The following is a 21,377-nucleotide window of genomic DNA, read 5'->3' as shown; positions in this document are numbered from 1 at the left end:
AAAAAAAGGAAAAAAAAAGAGAGGAAATTATTTTGCATGCTAAAGTGGAATAGGGACGACACCGGTCGATTAAGTCGTACAACTTTAGATCATCCCTTAGGACATACCTCTGAAATTCCTTCGCAATATCTCACACCTTGTGAGATGGCTGATCTAAATGAAGATGCGGGGAGTCACCACAATCGAGAACGAGAACCCCATGTTATGACTCTAAGACAATACCTACAACCGGCTAGGACTAGTCAACCTTCATGCATAATTTTTCCAGATAATGTAGGACATTTTGACATCAAACCAGGGGTAATCCAATTGTTGCCCAAGTTTCATGGGTTAGAGTCCGAAAGTCCGTATCTTCATTTAAAGGATTTTGAAGAATTGAGCATTACATTTAGAGTGCCAAATGTCACCGAGGATGTCCTCAAGTTGACATTGTTTCCTTTCTCTCTAAAGGATAAGGCCAAAACATGGCTAAACTCTTTGCGACCTAGATCAATAAGAAATTGGCAAGATATGCAGAGAGAATTTTTAAAGAAGTTCTTCCCCACACAAAGGACCAACTTTTTGAAAAGACATATCAGCAATTTCCATCAAAAAGATAATGAAACATTTTATGAATGTTGGGAAAGATTTAAAGACCTTCTTCTCTCATGCCCTCATTACGGATTCGAAACTTGGAGAACCATTAGCTTCTTTTATGAAGGTTTATCTCCACAGTTGAAACAGTTTGTAGAGACCATGTGCAATGGTAGATTTTTAGAAAAACACCCTGATGAGGCATGGGAGTATTTGGATTCCCTTGCTGAGACTACCCAACTTTGGGATAACGGGGATAGAAACAACAAGTCTTTGCCTAAGCCTACTAGCTCTGTACATGGAGGCCTTTATAACCTCAGAACTGAGGATGATCTTCATGCTAAAATGGCAGCCCTCACTAGGAAGATAGAAGAAATTGAGCTTAGGAAGGTTGAGCCTGTCAAGACTATAGAGCTTAGAAACGAGTGTTGTGGTATCTGCGATATGTCAGGTCATACCACTACAGATTGTCCCACCATACCGGCATTCAAAGAAGTCTTGCACGATCAAGCAAATGCTATGAACTCCTACCAAAAGCCTTATAACGATCCATACTCGAATACCTATAACCCTGGTTGGAAGAATCATCCAAACTTTAGGTGGAGAAACGATCATCCTCAACAGTCACACCATTCAGCTCCTCCACCTGCACATCCTACTTTTGCATCACCACCCTCTCAAAAGCCAAATATCGAGGATACCTTGCAATCCATACAAACGTTTCTACAAGGTCAAGCTAATATCAATGCTCAAAATACTCGAAATTTTGAAGACATAAGGAACCAATTGTCAATGTTGACTACCGTCCTAAGTACCCAAGAGAAGGGTAAGCTTCCAGCTCAACCCCAACCTAACCCACAAGTGCACGGTAGTAATAATACGGCTCCTTCTAGTTCGCATACAGAGCATGCAAAGAGCATCATGACTTTGCGTAATGGGAAAGTCATTGATCAAACCGTCCCATTGAGACCGCAGGTCACTTCTAATTCTGATGCTCCCAAAGTTGATGAAAGGGACAAAGAAGAAGTTGAGGTCCCAACTTCTACTAAGAAAGTTGAATGTCCTTTTCCTCCACCTTTTCCACAACGGTTAAAGCCGTTGCAAAAGCTCGAACCTAATTCTGAAATTCTTGAGCTTTTTAAACAAGTAAAGATCAACATACCTCTTCTTGATGCAATCAAACAAGTACCCTCATATGCCAAATTTTTGAAGGACTTGTGTACTGTCAAACGCCGATTAAATGTTAAGAAGAAGGCATTTTTAACTGAAAATGTGAGTGCTATTTTGCAGCACAACATTCTCCCTAAATATAAAGATCCAGGTTGCCCAACCATTTCATGCATCATAGGCGACTTTAGGATAGAGCGAGCATTGTTAGATTTAGGGGCAAGTGTGAATTTGTTGCCATATTCTGTATATGAGCAACTTGGTTTAGGTGAGTTGAAGCCAACCTCCGTCACTTTGCAATTAGCTGACAGGTCAGTTAAAATTCTAAGGGGGATTGTCGAGGATGTATTAGTCCAAGTAGACAAGTTCTATTTTCCTGTCGATTTTATCGTATTGGACACACATCCGGCTTCGAACTCACAGTCTCAGATTCCGGTCATTTTAGGACGTCCATTCCTTGCAACTTCTAATGCATTGATTAATTGTAGGAATGGCGTCATGAAGCTTTCTTTTGGTAACATGACCTTAGAACTGAACATTTTTAATGTGTGCAAACAACCTAATGATCCCGAAGAGAGTAAGGAGGTTGATTGGGTTGAAACTATCGCGGAGGAATATTTGTTAGCTGAAGCATTTAACGATCCATCCGGCGATAGTTTAATTGATTGGTGTTCTAATGGCACCAATAAAGATGATTTGTTGGTCAAACCTAGTATGAATTTTTCGAACGCCATGATGATCAATGGGTGGAGACCAAAAGTAGAAAAATTTGAACAGTTGCCACCTCGAGAAGCAAAGATAGTACCATCCCATGAGCAAGTGCCTAAGCTCGAGTTAAAACCTTTACCGAAGGAACTCAAGTATGCCTTTCTTGGACCCGAGGACACTTACCCTATAATTATCTCATCTGATCTTAATCATGACCAAGAAAGAAAATTACTTGGTGTTCTAAAGAATCATAAAGGAGCTTTAGGGTGGTCTATTGCCGACTTGAAGGGGATTAGCCCCTTAGTTTGCACGCACCGGATATATTTGGAGGATAATGCCAAAACCACAAGGCAAATGCAACGAAGGTTAAATCCTACAATGAGAGATGTGGTTAAGGCAGAAGTCCTCAAGTTGCTTGACGTGGGTATTATTTACCCAATTTCTGACAGCAAGTGGGTAAGCCCTACTCAAGTCGTTCCTAAGAAATCGGGTTTGACGGTAGTAGAAAATGAACAAGGTGAACTAGTTCCAACTCGTGTCCCGACGAGTTGGCGCATGTGTGTTGACTACCGAAAGCTGAATTTGGTCACACGAAAGGATCACTTTCCTCTATCCTTCCTAGACCAAGTATTGGAGAGAGTTGCAGGGCATGCTTTCTATTGTTTTCTTGATGGCTATTCGGGATATTATCAAATTGAAATTTCACCAGAAGATCAAGAGAAGACTACCTTCACTTGTCCTTTTGGCACATTTGCTTTCCGATGAATGCCATTCGGGTTGTGTAATGCACCTGCAACATTCCAAAGATGCATGCTCAGCATCTTTGAAGACATGAACGAGAAATTTTTGGAAGTGTTCATGGACGACTTCTCCGTTTTTGGCGACACATTTGATGATTGCCTGTCACATTTACAAGCTGTCTTAGCTCGATGTATGGAAAAGAATTTGATACTGAATTGGGAGAAATGCCACTTCATGGTGCCAAAGGGAATTGTCTTAGGACATATTGTTTCATCGAAGGGCATGGAAGTAGATAGAGCTAAGACTGATTTAATTGCTAAGCTACCTGCACCCAAGACGGTTAGAGATGTTAGATCATTTTTGGGTCACGCCGGATTTTATAGGAGATTCATCAAGGACTTTAGTGTCATATCTCGACCATTATGTAATCTTCTATCCCTTGATACACCGTTCAATTGGACTGAAACTTGCCAAGATGCATTCGAGAAGTTAAAGTCTATGCTTAGCACTGCACCCATCGTTCGACCACCCGATTGGTCATTACCTTTTGAGATTATGTGCGACGCTAGCGACTATGCAATAGGAGCTGTCTTAGGACAACGCAAGGATAATAAGCCATATGTCATTTACTATGCAAGCAAAACCTTAAACGATGCTCAAATGAATTACACTACCACCGAGAAGGAATTGCTTGCAGTAGTATTTGCCTTAGACAAATTTCGCTCTTATATCCTTGGTGCTCCTATTATTATCTTCACGGACCATGCAGCGCTAAAATATTTGTTGGATAAGAAAGAGGCCAAACCACGCTTAATACGATGGATACTTCTACTCCAAGAATTTGACATCACTATCAAAGATAAAAAAGGAGTAGAGAATGTGGTTGCTGACCATTTATCACGATTAGTTTTTCATGATTCAGTGCCACAATTTTCCATCAAGGACTCATTCCCTGAAGAGCAGTTGTTTGCACTTTCTAGTATGCCATGGTATGCAGATATTGTAAATTTTCTTGTTACAAACCGGATGCCAGAACATTGGGGGTCGACAGATAGAAAAATTTTCTTGCGCGAAGTAAAGAATTATTACTATGACGAACCCTATTTATTTAAATATTGCAACGATCAAATCTTTAGACGATGCATACCGGATCATGATATACAAAGCGTACTTTCTTTCTGCCACACTGATGCTTGCGGTGGACACTTTGCCTCTAAGAAAACTGTTGCAAAAGTTTTGCAATGTGGTTTCTATTGGCCTACTATGTTCAAAGATGCCCACGAGTTCTGCAGAACATGTGATCCATGTCAACGTATTGGAAGTCTAACTCGTAGGCAAATGATGCCTCTTCAACCCATTACTATTATCGAAATTTTCGATTGTTGGGGCATCGATTTTATAGGCCCATTCCCACCGTCTTTTGGATATGAGTACATTTTAGTCGGTGTCGAATATGTGTCCAAATGGGTAGAAGCTGTCGCTTGTAAGACCAATGATCACAAACCTGTCCTAAAGTTTTTAAAAGAAAATATTTTTTCACGATTTGGGATGCCTAAGGTTATAATCAGTGACGGTGGAAAACACTTTTGTAATAAGCCTTTTGAGACATTATTAAAAAAGTATGGTGTCACCCACAGAGTTGCTACCCCATATCACCCGCAAACTAGTGGCCAAGTAGAATTAGCCAATAGGGAAATCAAGCGTATTTTAGAGAAAACGGTGAACCCATCACGGAAAGATTGGTCCTTGAAACTATCAGATGCATTATGGGCTTATCGTACTGCATACAAAACCAATCTTGGCATGTCTCCCTACCGGCTAGTCTACGGAAAAGCGTGTCATCTGCCTGTAGAAATAGAACATAAATCGTATTGGGCAATTAGAAAATTGAATTTTGATTTACAAGATGCCGGTCTAGCTAGAAAATTGCAATTAAACGAGCTTAATGAGATTCGCAGAGATGCTTATGACAATGCTAAAATTTGCAAAGAACGAATGAAGATCTTACATGATAAATCAATTTTAAAAAAATCTTTTGAACCTTTGCAAAAAGTTCTTTTATATGATTCCCGCTTACATCTGTTTCCTGGTAAGTTGCGATCGAGATGGACAGGTCCTTACATTATAAAAACTGTTTTTCCACATGGGGCGGTTGAGATTGAGAATCCACGAGATGGTAGAATTTTTAAGGTAAATGGACACAGACTTAAACCTTTTCTTGAGAATTTTGCAGATGAAGAAGATTTCTTTTTCTTGGGGGAGCCTTCTTATGACTGAACATGAAGGCAAAGGTATGTGTATATTAGTTAGGATTATTTCTCTAGTTTTGTAGGTTTTATTTTCTGGATATCAACAGCTCAGGTATTCCTCTTCTCTCCAATGTTATTTTCTCTACTGTCTTTCATTATAATTTTCTTGTATCTATTACATTGAGGACAATGCAATGTTTAAGTTGGGGGGAGGGAAGTATTTTGCAAAAAAAAAAAAAAATGCTTTTGCATTTAATTTATTCTATTACTTTCTTTTCTAAGTAAATGCACATGTATTTTCATATTGAGTTTGTGCAACTATTACGGCAAGGAACACATGCATATTATGACTGATCAGAGACCTATTATTAGATCCCCGCACATGTATTTAATGATTATAGGAAGGCCTCAGGAGTTCACAGTTGTTTAATGCATTTTTATTAAGCCATATCTGTAAAAGAAGTATGAGTATCCTTGTTCGTACTATAAGGTTCATGATTTGGTTTTCACATAAAGATAGAAGTTGAATACCCTAGCTAGATCACCTAAGTGCCTTATGTTCCGACCTTGGTTGACCTATAGTCACAATGCAGTCACGTTATATGGTTCAGTTTACCTTCTCTCTTTATTGGCAAAAAAAAAAAAAAAGATGACAAGTCTGACCTCGTGGTGTAGTCTGGTTCGAGTAATTAAGCCCGAGGGGTGTTTTACCTAATGCCTTGAGCCAACTGGATCAGGAGTCCTTGGCCGAAAACTCGCTACATGGACCTTACTAGAGCCTAAGGAGGTTGGATTATTATAATCGTCATATGTGTTTAAAAATAAAAATAAGCATGAATAAGGTTGGTCAGACTGACCCAGGGATATGTGGTAATGGCTGGTTTGACTCCATTAATTTGGAACTCTGTGTACTTTGGATGTTTAGTTGGGATTGATAGCTCCTTCTTTATATGCGAACCATTCTTGACAAAATTTAGACAACATGAGATATTCTGAAAATTTGATGGATCAGGCTCTAATAAACTGTAATAAACACCTGTGAACTTGAGTAGTGCACCTAAAAGTCAAGCGGTACCATGTTGTGGTGGAGGTATTAGTGCTCTAAGAAAGTCATCTGTTTATGCATACTACACTTTAGTATTACCCTTGCTTTGATAGTTGCCATGCTTGAGAAAAATATATAACACGTGTGCATTGACTTAAATTTCATTATATATCATTTTATTCATGATGTTTGTGGGTAACATCTCTGAAAACCCTCACGAGACAACACTCGTCCACTAGGGTAACCTAAGGGTTTAACGGCTTGTTGCACATGTGTCAGGATCAAGCGCTACCATTACACCAAAACCGACCGGTGTTAGTGAAGGCGCAACTCTATTTCCTTAAACCCCACCAAAGGCAGCGCCACGAGTCGACTCCGACCAAGGCCTCGCCCAACCCCGGACTCCGACCTGGCCTCGCCATGGGTTCAGGGACCCTCGGTATGACCCACCTACTAACCAGGCCATAAGGCGGCAGGACATGCTGACAGTGACCCTCCCTGTGCTGCTCAGGGACCCCGCGGGTATGGCCCGCACAGCGGCCGAGTATGTCCAACATTCCCCCCCCAACGCGATGCCTGGGTTTCGAACTCGAGACCTCTGGCTCTGATACCAATTGTCAGGATCAAGCGCTACCATTACACCAAAACCGACCGGTGTTAGTGAAGGCGCAACTCTATTTCCTTAAACCCCACCAAAGGCAGCGCCACGAGTCGACTCCGACCAAGGCCTCGCCCAACCCCGGACTCCGACCTGGCCTCGCCATGGGTTCAGGGACCCTCGGTATGGCCCACCTACTAACCAGGCCATCGCCGTTGGCAGGCGGCAGGACATGCTGACAGTGACCCTCCCTGTGCTGCTCAGGGACCCCGCGGGTATGGCCCGCACAGCGGCCGAGTATGTCCAACAACATGCTAAGTGCAATCGTAATGCCCTACGAAAATGGGTACGTATCTTAGTTTTGTATCTTCAGCTTCAATAATAAAAAAAAAAAGTCATAGGTTAGACAACATCTTTTGTGCCCTCATTTTACCGTTTGCCCGTTAATTGCTAGAGACTAGCAATAAGCAAGTTGGGGGGTGTGATGAGAGCACAAAAGTGCGTTCTATACGTTGCTTAAATTAATATTTTATTGCTAACAAATAATGATAAAAGGGCTGCATTAATTTTATATTTTATTTGGTACAGATTATCGTAAATCAGAGTTTAAATGTGCATTTGGTCGACTTCAAGCCTGATTACACTGGAACAGAATTGAACCTGGTCAAGCACACTTGCACCAGAGGGATACATGGCAGTCATCTGGAGGCAATGTGTAATGAAACATCTAAGGGCTTAGATTCATCAAGCCAAGAAGATCTGCAATTGGATCTCCCGCGCCCTTAGCCACCTGCCGGACCCGCATCCAAGCTCCTCATGAACGCACTCCTTCCTTCCGCAATCACCGCCCACCTCATCCGCCTGCGTCCATCTGCCTCCACAGCATCCGCGCGTCGTCCCATGCCCGTGATCGTCTCCCAGCTTCCTCCATCTTCGTTCTTCAGCGTGCAACCACATATCCTAGCGTCCACCCGAGCCTGTGAAGCCGCCCAGCATCCCGCATCGTTTTCTTTCCCCGTTTCAAGCTTCCGCAGTCAACGTCTTCCCTGATCCCAGCCTTCGCGATTCATCCGGCATCCACCGTGTCCGCTTCTCCCGCGCTCTCAGCCATCTGCCGGACCAGCATCAGACCCCCTCAGCGCGAGCAATCTGCCGTGATCTGCCCGCAATCACCTCCACAGCTTCTTCCCGTCGTTCCGTGATCCAGCCTCCCACGATCGCTCCTCCTCAGCCTCAGCCCGCGCCTCCTTCCTTCCGCATCCAAGGAATCACGCAGCCAGCTTCCTTCCCGCAATCACCTCCACAGCTACCTCCCGAGATCCCGCACCCGCTTCTCCTCCACTCCATGCTCCGGCGATCTATAAGAAGGGGAGGAGGAGGAAGAACAGGAGGGGGGATTTGAAGAAGAAAACAGAGGAGCCGGGCTGCTGCAGTAGTAAGAAAAAGAAAAAAATAGAAAGAAACAGGGGATGCCCTGTTTCTGTTATTAAAAAAAAAAAAAGAGTGAGAAAGAGTGAGGAAGATGTTGAGCTAAAATCCTTGGTGATGGGTGAAGGAGGATCCTTTGGTGTACCGAGTTCATGATGTAAATTCTAATCCTTTGCTTTATACGATTTATCTTTTGATTATGTTATGATTCTCATATGTTGGAAATTCTTTTATGATTTATGCTTATTGATACATGTCTTTCTCAATTATTTGATTCATCGTTGACGTTCTAAGGCACGTTGAATGCTTAAAAAGAGAATTCATGTTATCAAGAACATACTCAATAATTAAATTTTATCTGCTTATAATTTTTAAAAGAAAACAAAAGAATCATAGAATTTATTGCATGAACTTGATATTATTAAAGGAGATTCTGGATCCCTACACCATTTTAATCTATCCAAACTAAAGGATATTACTTCTACTTTGCTGAAGAACAAAAATTGTTCGTAAGCAATAGAGTTGTTTTCTTAGAGAAAGAATTCCTTAGTGAAGGAACTAAAAGCTCTAATGTTGAGCTTAGAAAAGTTCAACATGTAGAAGATCCGACACCATCCACTAAACCAATTGAGTCAGATTTGATTAGATCAGATTCAGAACCCATATTAGATGCACCATTAAGGCGATCGGGTAGAGTACCACGTCAGCCGGACAGATACTATGGTTTCTTGGTCCGGGATAGGGATCCTATCGAACTTGATGAAAACGATGAGGATCCGATCACATATATGGATGCAATGCAGAGGTATGACTCTGATAAATGGCTTGGAGCCATGCAATCCGAAATGGAATCCATGAAGGTCAATGATGTTTGGACATTAGTTGACCCACCCGAAGGAATTAAACCCATAGGGTGTAAATGGATATTCAAAAGGAAACGGGGCACAGACGGAAAAGTAGAGACCTATAAAGCCCGTCTGGTTGCCAAGGGTTATCGTCAACGTTATGGTATTGACTATGACGAGACGTTTTCTCCTGTGGCAATGCTCAAGTCCATTCGGATTGTGCTTGCGATAGCAGCACATTTAGACTATGAAATCTGGCAAATGGATGTAAAGACCGCATTTCTAAATGGAGATTTAGAAGAGAAAGTGTATATGATACAACCTGAAGGTTTTACATCTGCAGATGAGTCTAAAGTGTGCAAGCTTCAAAAATCCATTTATGGATTAAAGCAAGCTTCACGGAGTTGGAATATATGTTTTGATAAGGTAATCAAAACATATGGCTTCATTAAGAATGAAGAGGAACCTTGCATTTATAAATGGGCAAATGGTTCAGTTATCATATTTCTTGTTTTGTATGTGGATGACATTCTTTTAATCGGGAATGACATTTCTGCATTACAAGGAATAAAGGTTTGGCTATCATCTTAATTTTCCATGAAGGATTTGGGAGAAGCATCTTACATCCTAGGGATGAAGATCTATAGAGATAGATCTAGAAGATTGCTTGGATTATCCCAATCCACATACATTGATACTATACTGAAAAGGTTCAGTATGATTAATTCCAAGAAAGGCTATCTTCCAATGGGCCATGGAATTAACCTCTCTAAAAGGGATTGTCCGACAACCTCTCAAGAAAGAGAGAGTATGGATAGAATTCCATATGCTTCGGCAGTGGGATCTATAATGTATGCCATGACATGTACTAGACCAGATGTGGCATACTCACTAGGAGTAGTGAGTAGATACCAGTCTGATCCAGGTAGCAACCACTGGAAGGTTGTAAAAACCATCCTTAAGTATTTGAGAAATACTAAAGATCAGTGGCTTGTCTACGGTGATTCTGACTTAAAACTTGAGGGATATACCGATTCAAGTTTTCAGTCAGATCAAGATGATAGCAAGAGCGTGTCGGGATATATCTTCACTCTTAAGGATGGGGCCATCTGCTGGAAGAATTCCAAGCAGCATACAGTGGCAGATTCTACATGTGAAGCAGAATACATCGCAGCATCTGATGCAGCCAAGGAAGCCGTATGGTTGCGCAAGTTCATCACCGAGCTGGGAGTGGCACCTTCCATTGATGGTCCAGTTCCTATATTTTATGATAACACTGGAGCCATAGCTCAGGCAAAGGAACCTAAAGCACATCAGCGGACCAAACATATTCTGCGACGCTATCACCTGGTTCGAGAGATTATAGAACGAGGTGATATTGATCTTCAGAAGATTGACACAAAAGAAAATCTGGCTGACCCATTTACCAAAGTCCTCGGCATCAAAGAGTTCAACGAACACAAGTCGAAGATGGGTATTAGATACTGTGCCGATTGGCTTTAGGCTAAGTGGGAGTTGTTGGGAATTGTATCCTAAATGTCAATCGTCAGCATATTGATGATTGAATTTTGTAAATGAATTGACAAATTAATAAAGTATTATTTGGTATTATTCATCATTTCATCTTCAAATGAACTCTTATATGATGAAGTCCTTAGGACTTATGTTATGATAAAGGAGGATTTATCTTTGAGTCCTTAAACTTGTTCGCGACCAAATGATATGTTGTTACTAGGACGACAACATTATCGAGATTAGGTCGTTGTGTGACATATACGTTGGTTGTCCTCTTAACCAAGGAGTGTGGAGACACTGGTATGCCATACAGGTGAAGTGTAGGAGTACATTTCACTGAACGTGACCAATTCCGGAACGCTCTACTGTCGAGAGATGTTCCGAGTGGATATGGGTATAAGTTTGGCCCTCTGACCTGAGATCGCAACCTGTGACTAGCAAGCAACTCACTGTACTTTGGTACCGGACTACCTGAATTTCTAATTCAGTGACGGAAGGTCACTGGGTGCAGTCAAGTACTTGCGTAGTCAGTTGTGAGTCGAGATGGAATTGACCCCTCCTGCAAACAGGAGATAATGTCTTGTGATTAATTTAGCAAAACCTTGGCCAGGGTAATCTCAGTGAGGAGTCACGGGATATCTAAAGTTAATCACATAATGGATGTACTAATTATAGGGTTGACAGTGAGCTCTAAGTCATCCTGGCATTAGGAGTCAAAAGGATTGAATTATACAGTAACCATAGTCCAGGGTTCCAGAATATTTGCTTCGCATATATTCGGCCTATCCGGACGTCGGGTACCATTGCTAGATGGTCACATCCATTAGTATAGGAAGACGTTCCTATACTACCGGCTTAGGTTCGAACCTATGAGGTCACACGCATAGAAGTTTCTAGGTTGATCAAATGGCTGATTGATGATTAAGAATCATTCAGGGGTAATTTGGTCAATTCGATTGACAAATTATCCAAAGCAAAAGTTGCATTAAAATAATTATTGAATTATTGGAGGCTAATTAGCAATTAGATTGCTAATGAATTCAATTTGATTGAGTAATTGGGCTTAGGTTGAGCCAAATTGAATAGGATTCAATTTGGGCTACATCAGGGTTTGATCTAATTGGATTGGGTTCAACCCAAGTAGATTGAGCTTGACCCAATTGATGGGACTTGACCCAATTGGATTGGGCTTGATCCAAATCAAGTAGAAGACCTTATTTGATGAGGATTATGAGTCCAAATAATCAGAATTGGATAAGGAGAAGAATCTCTAAATTTTAGGAACCCATCCTTATCTTCTTGGAGAAGAATGACACCTTAATTTATCCCCAATATTTTCTATGCCTATCTTCTTTATTTTTGGCCAAAAATTGGCGTGAGAAGAGAGGAGGCGTGGGGTTATATTTCCTATAAAAATGGCGTCTTAAACCTTTCTAAAAAGATTTAGATGAATTTCCTAATTTATAGGAATTGCATGGTGCATGAAATAGGGTGGTCTGCGGCTGAACTTTGGATGCATGAATTCCTATCTTTTAGGGATCCAAAATGCACGAAATTTGGATATGTTTATTTTCTCTTAGCTGCCAAACCACCAAAAATTTTTAGAAATTTTATCAGCCAAATTAGTTGGCTAAATTAGGTGTGAGGCGTGGAGTGGTCTTTTGGCTATAAAAGACCCCCATGCCTTGGGTTCAAGATATACCATATTTAGAGGTTTCAAAAAATTCTGAAAAAATTCTCTGAGGGCCTCCATCCCTTCTTCTCCTTCTTCCTCACGTCCATCCTCCATCTTCTTGAAGAACAATCAAAGGTTGAGTGTTTAGAAGGGGAAAGCTTCAACCATTACAACGTTCCTGCGCGAGCTAGCACTCCCGCGGAAGACGATCTACCTAGGGCTTCGCGTGTACTTCTCATAGAGGCCATTCGTGTGCATGGCTGCAAAGTCAAGGATCAGATCCACAATTTTTTTCTATCATAAAAGGTATTAATCCCACATCAATATTTTATTTTGGAGTCAGGGTCTAGGTCTGATTCCCCGTAAAACCAACGGTGTAGGTTGTTGGTAAGCCCGTAAAACCAACGTAGGTTGTTGGTGAGCCCGCAATGAAAGAGTAGATGCCCTACAAGCCAATCGCAATATGTATTGCGAAAGGTTTTTTCTTTTGATTTGTCCAAATCATGTACATGACATTTAAATATGAATAAAGGCGTTATGTTTTATCATATGCTGTTGATTATATTTATGATAAACTTCTTAAATTAGGGCAATGGTTTTAAGACTATGATGAGATCATACTAGTGAGACTTAAAATCCTAAAATCCTAATATTAAATATTCCCAGTCATTGGTACATTGAGTCGGGGATCAATGATTACCGGAAAGACTGGCATGTCTTATGTATGCTCGATGCAGAGGATGATTGATCTCACAATCATTTGTGTGGAGATACTAATACAAAGATGTGGGTGCTCATTAGAAGAATGAGTTTACTAAATTGACCTACAAAGAGAAATCTTATGAAGTCTTACTTACATGTCAAAAGATGATTCTCTTAGTGGGAGTTGTGCAACTGATCCTATGACCTGAGATCACCATGGTATCTTGTGCACATGAACCCATATTTTGGTTTACACTCATTCATGACAATAAGTTGTGTACGAGGTCTTCTGGATATGGTGAATTATGTACGAAGATTATGAGTAGGTCAACAAGGAATTAATCACTTCTAGTAAGAGAAGATAGCATCCTATTTATTCTAATCATATGATAATTCAGAAAGCCTTTGATCAAAGCAGAATGAAAATTAGAAAGAGTTTCTAAATATTTCATTATTTGAATTATCATTAAAAGATTGAGAAAAATATGAATATGAAATTGAGTTTGACATATATTCATACTCATATACATATTTGGGATGCAGTTTGATTAAAGAATTAAATTGCACGGTAACTTGCCACTGAAGGGTATTTTTGGTATTTCTACCAAATTTCATATTTTCCGGATAGACATGATATGTTGCTAGACGTCAATCTTGTCTTATAGGTTTGATCGAATTAAAGAGTTTAATTCGATCACCAATTAGAAAGGATTCTAATTGTTAAGTTCGGATTCGCGCAGTTTGGACTTAAATCGATTAGAAGAGTTCTAATCAAGTTGGGTCAACTCGCACTCACACCTATTGCTGGCTAAGTATGAAACCCAATGGGTCACACACAAGAAAACTTATCAAGGGTCTAATTGGATTAGATCATATTTGCAAGATAAACATCCTAGCAGGTGTTGCAAACCTTAGCTCCTGATTCAAATTGGATTCGAATCTGTTTCAAATTGGATTCGAATCTGATTCTTAATTGATCTAATTTGATTAGATCATATTCTAATATGGGTTAGCCAAGAGTTGGCACCTAATTGGCTTGGTTTGAGTCTAATTGGATTAGATTTGATAAATCATTTATTTTTGACCGTTAGATCTTCATCTACCGTTGGATGAAGACATAATGGTGAGTTGGTTTGACCCAATTAGATTGGGTTAAGAAAGGCCTTTAATCATGACCATTTGATCTTCATCAGCCATTGGATGAAGACATAATATGATTATGATGAGGCGTCTTGAATTGGGACCATTAGATCATCCTAGAACCGTTGGATGATGACATAACTCCCCTACTCATGGCGCCTTGCATTCTAGCCATTGGATCTTCATCATGAGATGATGGATGATCAAGATTCATGGCGTGATGGATCAGCATTTGATGTTGACTTGGTCAACATCAGATGGCATGAAGATGGACTTATGATGGCGTGAAGAAAGAGAATGCCGCATGAGGTGTTTTGGATAAGGATGCCATAACCACCTCTTGACATGATACGCCTCCCTATTTTGTTGGCGCCTCATCCTAGAGATGGCTCTTCATTTGATCACGCCTCCATCCACTTATCATGCCCCTTCATGTAGGGATGTATGGATAGGATGCATCTCTTGGAAAAGCATCCGTACGCCATCTATAAATAGGAATGCTCCCGGTGAATTCTATTCCATCGGAAATCAATCCAACTCTCTCTCTCACATATCCCTTCTTTCTTACAAGCCTTCTTTCTTTCTAACATCACTCTTAAGTTGTCCTAATCCTAGACAAGAAGGTCTTCTTTAGGACAAAAAGGTTAGAAGTGTTTTTAGAAGGAAAAAGAAAAATAGAAAGGAAGAAAAGCAAGCCATTAGAGTTCTTTAGAAGAATTCTGCATTAAGGATCAAAGTCCTTGGAGCTTAAGACTTGAATCAAGTTTTCCTGTGGATCACCATTGGAGGGCGAACACTTGGACGCCTCGTGGGGATTGTACACTTTGAATTAGCGTTTGAGGTATTCTACTAATTCTGCGTTTATATTATATCATTTGATTGTAATCATTAAGGTGATCTAGGCTTAAAAGGGTTTCATGCATAGGGACTTTATTAAGAAAATTTTTAAAATCCCTAGCTTCCGCTACGCATTATAACATGCTAGAACCCTTCACGCAAAACCAATGTTAGATTGTTGGTGAGCCCGCAAAACCAACATAGGTTGTTGGTAAGCCCGTAAAACCAACGTAGGTTGTTGGAGAGCCCGTAAAACCAACGTAGGTTGTTGGTAAGCCCGCAAAACCAATGTTAGGTTGTTGGAGAGCCCGCAAAACCAACATAGGTTATTGGTGATCCCGAAAAACCAAATTGTAAAAGTTTTGGATTGTTAGCCCGGAAAACAATCCAACTGTAATCCGAGGGATTATAGTGAATTCCCAAGAAAAGGCTTGGAGAGTGGACGTAGGTGCTTGAGGTGTACCGAACCACTATACATTGTCTTGTTTGTGTTGTGCTTGTTCTTGTATTTATTCTTGCTTTATATTTGATTCTTGCTCTAGGGTAAGTTCACACAAGTAACTTAAGAAAGCTTCCACCGCTCTTAACAAGAAAACTTTTAAAGCACCAAAAATTTAGAAAAACCCAATTCACCCCCCCCCCCCCTCTTGGGTTGTCACCTTGGGCAACAAGTGGTATCAGAGCAGGTGCTCTATAATTTCTTGCCTTGTGACTTTGACCTAACCGTCAAAGAGCCAAAGATCATGACAACTCAAATAGATAGTTTTTTAGGAGAGGGACAATTAATTGATAGACCTCCACTATTTAATGGTACTACACATATTGGAAAACACGCATGCGCATTTTCATTCAAGCACATGACTATGATTTATGGAGTATCATAGTCAATGGGCTACACACAAATACTAATCATGATAAGAAAATGGCTCAGCAAAATGCAAAAGCCATGAATATTCTATATCGTGCATTGGATGATAGTGAACTTAATAACATATTTTTTTGCATAACTGCTAAGGAAATATGGAGTATGCTTGAAGTTAAATATGAATGCACTAACATTTCTAGTGAATTTGAAACTAGCTCTGAAGAAGAAGAGCAGCAAACTGAAATTAAAAATCTATGCTTTGTGGCACATGAAGATGAGGTATGTACTTGAATACAAAGTGATTTCTCATTCAAAAATCAAGTACATACTGAAGCTCAATCTGATTTGAACTTCATGATGCTTTTTCTGATCTATACTTAGAATATAAGAAGCTTAGTTTAAAGAATAAAAAGCTAAATCAGAAAAATCTATCTCTTGCTGAAAGCTATGATATAATTCAGAAAAATAATAAATTGCTTTTAGAAGATAATGAAAAGTTAACTAAAGAAGTTAACGAATTTAAGCCTACAGTTGAAAAATTTACTATCAGCTCTGAAAAGCTGAACTTAATGATAAATAATCAAAGAGCTGAATTTGAAAAGGCTGGATTAGGATATCAATCTTGGTACATACAAAAATCCCTTAATGACATATGTGTTAAATCCTCCACTATCTATCCTAAAACAAATTCTAATTTATCTGATGAACCTAATAGGCAAAAACAGAAAATTGTAAGTTTATCTACTACTCATGTTAAATCTATGTTTGTTAAATTTAACAAGAGGATGCAGAAATACACTCCTTGTAATCCTAAAATCTGCAAGCCTATGGACAAAATAGCTATTAAGAAAATATGGGTTCCAAAAGGAACAATAATAGCTAACCTACAAGGATCCAAAAGAGCTTAGGTTCCTAAGTTGTAAATCTGAATATTTTCTGCAGGTGTATCTAGCACTCAAGGCTCCAACAAAAGATGTTAATTTAGACATTGCGTGCTCTAGACATATATTAAAGAATGAAACTTAAAATATACTTAAGAAAAGTAATTGAAATGAAAAGAATAATGAAATTAGTAATCCTTGCATCTCATCATTCTCTTTGCCTTAGTATCTAATTAAAACATGAATTGCAGGTATTAATCAATTTTGTGATATAGGTGATATTTTTAAAAATATAATCAAATCACTTCATTTTATAGTATGCTTTACTTACTGTTGGATAAGTTGCTAAATGATTAATCAATTTATTAAGAATAACTCTATGAATTCTTTATATGCTTGATTGAGAGTTTTTATCAATGGTATTATCTTTTATTGATCATAGACATAAGAATGTATACTTGGTATGCCTTTAAATATATGCACTATGAATACCAAGATTAAAGAAACCACTTTTGGCACATAAAATCAACTCATACTAGTATGTACTTAATCTCAAAAGACCTTGTCCTTGGCTTACTTAAATTAATTTCTACAAGGTCAAAGTTTGCTATGCATGTCATCTAGAAAAACAAACTAGAATCATTTCAAAATCTGAAAACATTATTTTCACCTCTTAGTCTTTGAAAATTCTCCATAAGAACTTATTTGGATCTCTAGGATAGTGAGCCTAGGAGATAAACTTCTTGACTTTGTAATTATGGATGATTTCTCAAAGCTAACGTTGGTTTTATTCTTGGCACTTAAATTGAAATATTTTCTGCTTTGGCACAAACTTACAAAAGGTTTCAAATGAAAAAGGTTTGCAAACTGTGAAAATTCATGGCACAGCTTTGAAAACCAATTTGTTGATAAGTTTTGTACAGAAAATGATATTGAATACAATTGTGCTTGCACCAAGAACACCATTGCATATAGGGTTATAAAAACATAAAAATAGAACTCTTGGAAAATTTGTGTAATAACAATGCTTTGTGATAGTAACTTTTAATTAATGCTATCATCACAGCTTGTCATATTATAAGGTTTCTATTAGATCTATGTTTGAAGAAAACCCCTTGTGAACTCAAAAAAAAAAAAAAGAAAAATCAAATGTTGCACACTTTCATGTTTTTCAATTGTACATGTTATGCTCTCAACAATGAAAGATATGCCAAATCTGATAAAACAGTGTTTCTTTGGATATTACTCTTCAAGCAATGCATATAGAATATTCAATGAAAAGATACTAGTTGTAGAAATATCAATTCATACTATTCTTATTAAAACTAGATCCTTTATTGAGAATATAGTTTATCATTTTGATTCTATGTAACAATCTGAATTTTGATAGAAATAACTGTTTAAGATAATTTGATTAAAACTTAGCTAGCACATCTTATTGATAATTATCTTAAGCAAATAGAATCTAAGCTAAATTGATTCTGAAAACAAGAAATTGATTTGACCTTGATGAATCTTCCTATTGCCTCACATGCTTGTTCTTGAACCATCTTGGTTAATGAAACTATCTCTTTAGTTCAAGTGACATGTGCTTGCTTATATTTAGGCAATCTCTTGAGTAAAATGACTCAATATTCAATTATTGTCGTATCTTATGTTGAGTCATCTAGTTAAGAAATATGTTGTATGAATGTTTTGTATCTTGAAGAAACTAATGACTTTCCTTCAAGAAAGAAAAAGATTTTGCTAATGATACAGGATTTATGAGCAAGAAATTTCAACTTGAAGGACACCTCGATGAAAGATACAATAAATATTCCCTTGCAAACAAAAAAAAGGAGAGATTTTCTTCAGCCAAGGGTGTAAAGAATCTAAAAGGTATTTGGCTTGAAGAATGCTAAATGCACTGGTAATCTAAACCCTTCTTCTGTGGTTAGTTGAGCAAAATCAATAGTCTGAAATTATATGGTAGCATGATTAAACCTTTAATTGCTGATCATCTTGATATCATGCTTCATTCTCATGCTAATGATAATTGTTTCATGGTGTGATTAAATTGAAGTTTACTTTTGCCTGTATAATGCATAACCATGAAATACACAAGTTTATACCTCAAATCTCTAATTCAAAATAACTTGTGATAAGCTATGAATCATTGGGCATAATGAAAATACTGTTTGCATGATATATATGCAGCATATTAGATTATTTTTTTTATTCTGCTCTTTCATGTAATTACTTGAAAATAACAAAAAGAGAGAGATATAAAGAAAAAGAAAATGAACATTGTTCGGAAGAAGTAAAAGTTAAGTAAATACTCCAATCTTAAGAAAAAGCGGAGCAAGCATAATATATTCAGCATATTTGTGAGACTTGTGTGAGCACTCTTTTGGAAGGGATAAAATTCGTAATTAATTATATTTAAATAGGGAGAGTTTGGAGTGAACATTTTTAAAGGAAACAGTTTAACCTTTCTATATTGCTCATCATAGGGATGGTGCCAATGGAGAGGCTAGTGGTAGTACCCGGTACTATTTGACCCAACTATTCAGTGTAGGGCATATTAGGGACGGCACAAGAGGGAGGCTAGTGGTAGTACCTCGTGCCCCTTCCAACTCCACTGGATAGGGAGCAAATAAAGTATAAAGCATAGAAAAGTAAAACCAAAAAGAAATGAAGATCAGAATGTTCACTAAGTGCTTAAAGGAAGAAATTCAAAAATGAGGAAATTAATGACAAGATAAATGAAAGTATATAAGAAGCTTGTGGAAAGCCAAATGAAGTTTCGATCACTTGAAAACACACCTTAAGGATAAAATCAATGTAGAATTATATAGGGAGAGTTTATTTGAAAAGAATTGATTTTGATTCTTGACATGCTTGCTCTTAATATTTTAATACATGATGTTATGACTTAATGCATATTATGTTTTGCATGTGACATGATGTTTTGAATTATGTGTTTTCAATATTCAAATAACAAAGATCTTTCCTAAATATAATTTGTAATGCTTCATGCCTAGATAATTTGATTGAAACATGTTGTTATCAACAACAAAATCATTTTGTTTTAGTGAATATATTCTGAAAAATAAATAATAATAATAATCTAAATTTGCGAATTAGGCAGAATGAATTATTTCTAAGTTATCCTTCATCTTGCCTAACATTGGTACATAATAAATTGCTCCAATTTGTACCAAAATTCAATATAAACTACAAAGATTCTGAATGTGCTCTGATGTGCTTGAAATATATATTTTCAATCTTAATAACTTAAGATGAGCTACAATGTAGAAGATACATATCTCAAATTATAAATTTTGAAAATCTCTTTGAAAATTCTTATGAAATTCAGAATATGACCTAGTGAAAAAGTTTAAACTCCATATAAAATGCTTATATCTTTGCATTTTTGTAATTTTCATTATATGCTTCAAAGATTGCATCATGCTGGAGAATAATTTACTATGATTCTTAGATAAAAACTACAGCTTAAGAAAAATAGAATTAATTTTGATACCTTGATTGTTTGCTCCGATACGCATCTGAAACATATTATTTTTTATCTTATAAGTGTACTGAAATTGGTCTAAATGATGTATTTTTTAATGATCTTGATTACGAACAAATGCTTCTAAACATATGATGTTATTTTAATATTAAAAAGATTTATCGTGCTTTATATATACATTGCTGAAAAACTATGACTAAGAAATTAATATTTTGAATATACACTCCTGCATTATTAAATGCTTCTATCATTAAAAAGAAAAGCTATTCTTAAGAAGAGAGTTAATGATTCTAAAGCTTAAAATATTTTAACTCACTCCAATAATTCTTATAGGAAAGAAAATGTAATTACTTTTGAAAGAAATTTGAGCTTCAAAAGAATTATTTTCTGATTAATATTTCCATACATATTTAAAAAAAAATTAAGAGGAAATATAATTTATTCTTAAAAGATTAAAAAGAGTGATTGCTATAAATTTTGAAAAATTCTGGATCACTCTACATTCTTGATATTATAAAAGAAAAGAAAGTTTGAAAAAAAATTTCAGAGTAAGAGATCATATAGAACTTAATCATGTAAATTCGCATCTAAAGATGAGAGAATGAATACTAAAGGTAAAGTGGTATTAAACTTTGTTCTTCTTTTGAAAGTTGGATTTCCATCTATATTCATCAGTAAATCATTTGTTTCTGAAAATTAATTGAAAAGGATTCCATCTGTCTTAGTATCGAAAATTTATCTTGGAATCTACTTATGAGTTCTTATTGGGTTGCACTTTAGTGTTTCAATCCTGAACCAATTCATTTTAATTGATTTTGATACTATGATCTTTAAAGAAGTAAAATAAAATCTTTAAAAAAAACTCTAAAAGAACTTTCAAAGCCTTGAATTTTA

The 21,377-nt window shown here is 37.6% G+C and overlaps 1 non-coding gene across 1 annotated transcript; it reads right to left on the bottom strand.

Annotated features, from left to right (window-relative positions):
• Positions 1-556: 556 nt before the first annotated feature.
• On the bottom strand, positions 557-665 carry LOC148703786 (small nucleolar RNA R71). The gene has a single exon (XR_015982293.2). It is a non-coding gene; the product is annotated as a small nucleolar RNA R71 (small nucleolar RNA).
• Positions 666-21,377: the final 20,712 nt, after the last annotated feature.

The sequence above is a fragment of the Phoenix dactylifera genome, chromosome 3 (genome assembly GCF_051530095.1).
Source record: "Phoenix dactylifera cultivar Ajwa chromosome 3, Ajwa_hap1_PhDact_Kaust_v1.1, whole genome shotgun sequence".
In the NCBI taxonomy this organism is placed as follows: Eukaryota; Viridiplantae; Streptophyta; class Magnoliopsida; order Arecales; family Arecaceae; genus Phoenix; species Phoenix dactylifera.
Note: the sequence above shows the minus strand (reverse complement) of the source record. Positions and strands in the feature narration are given on the sequence as shown.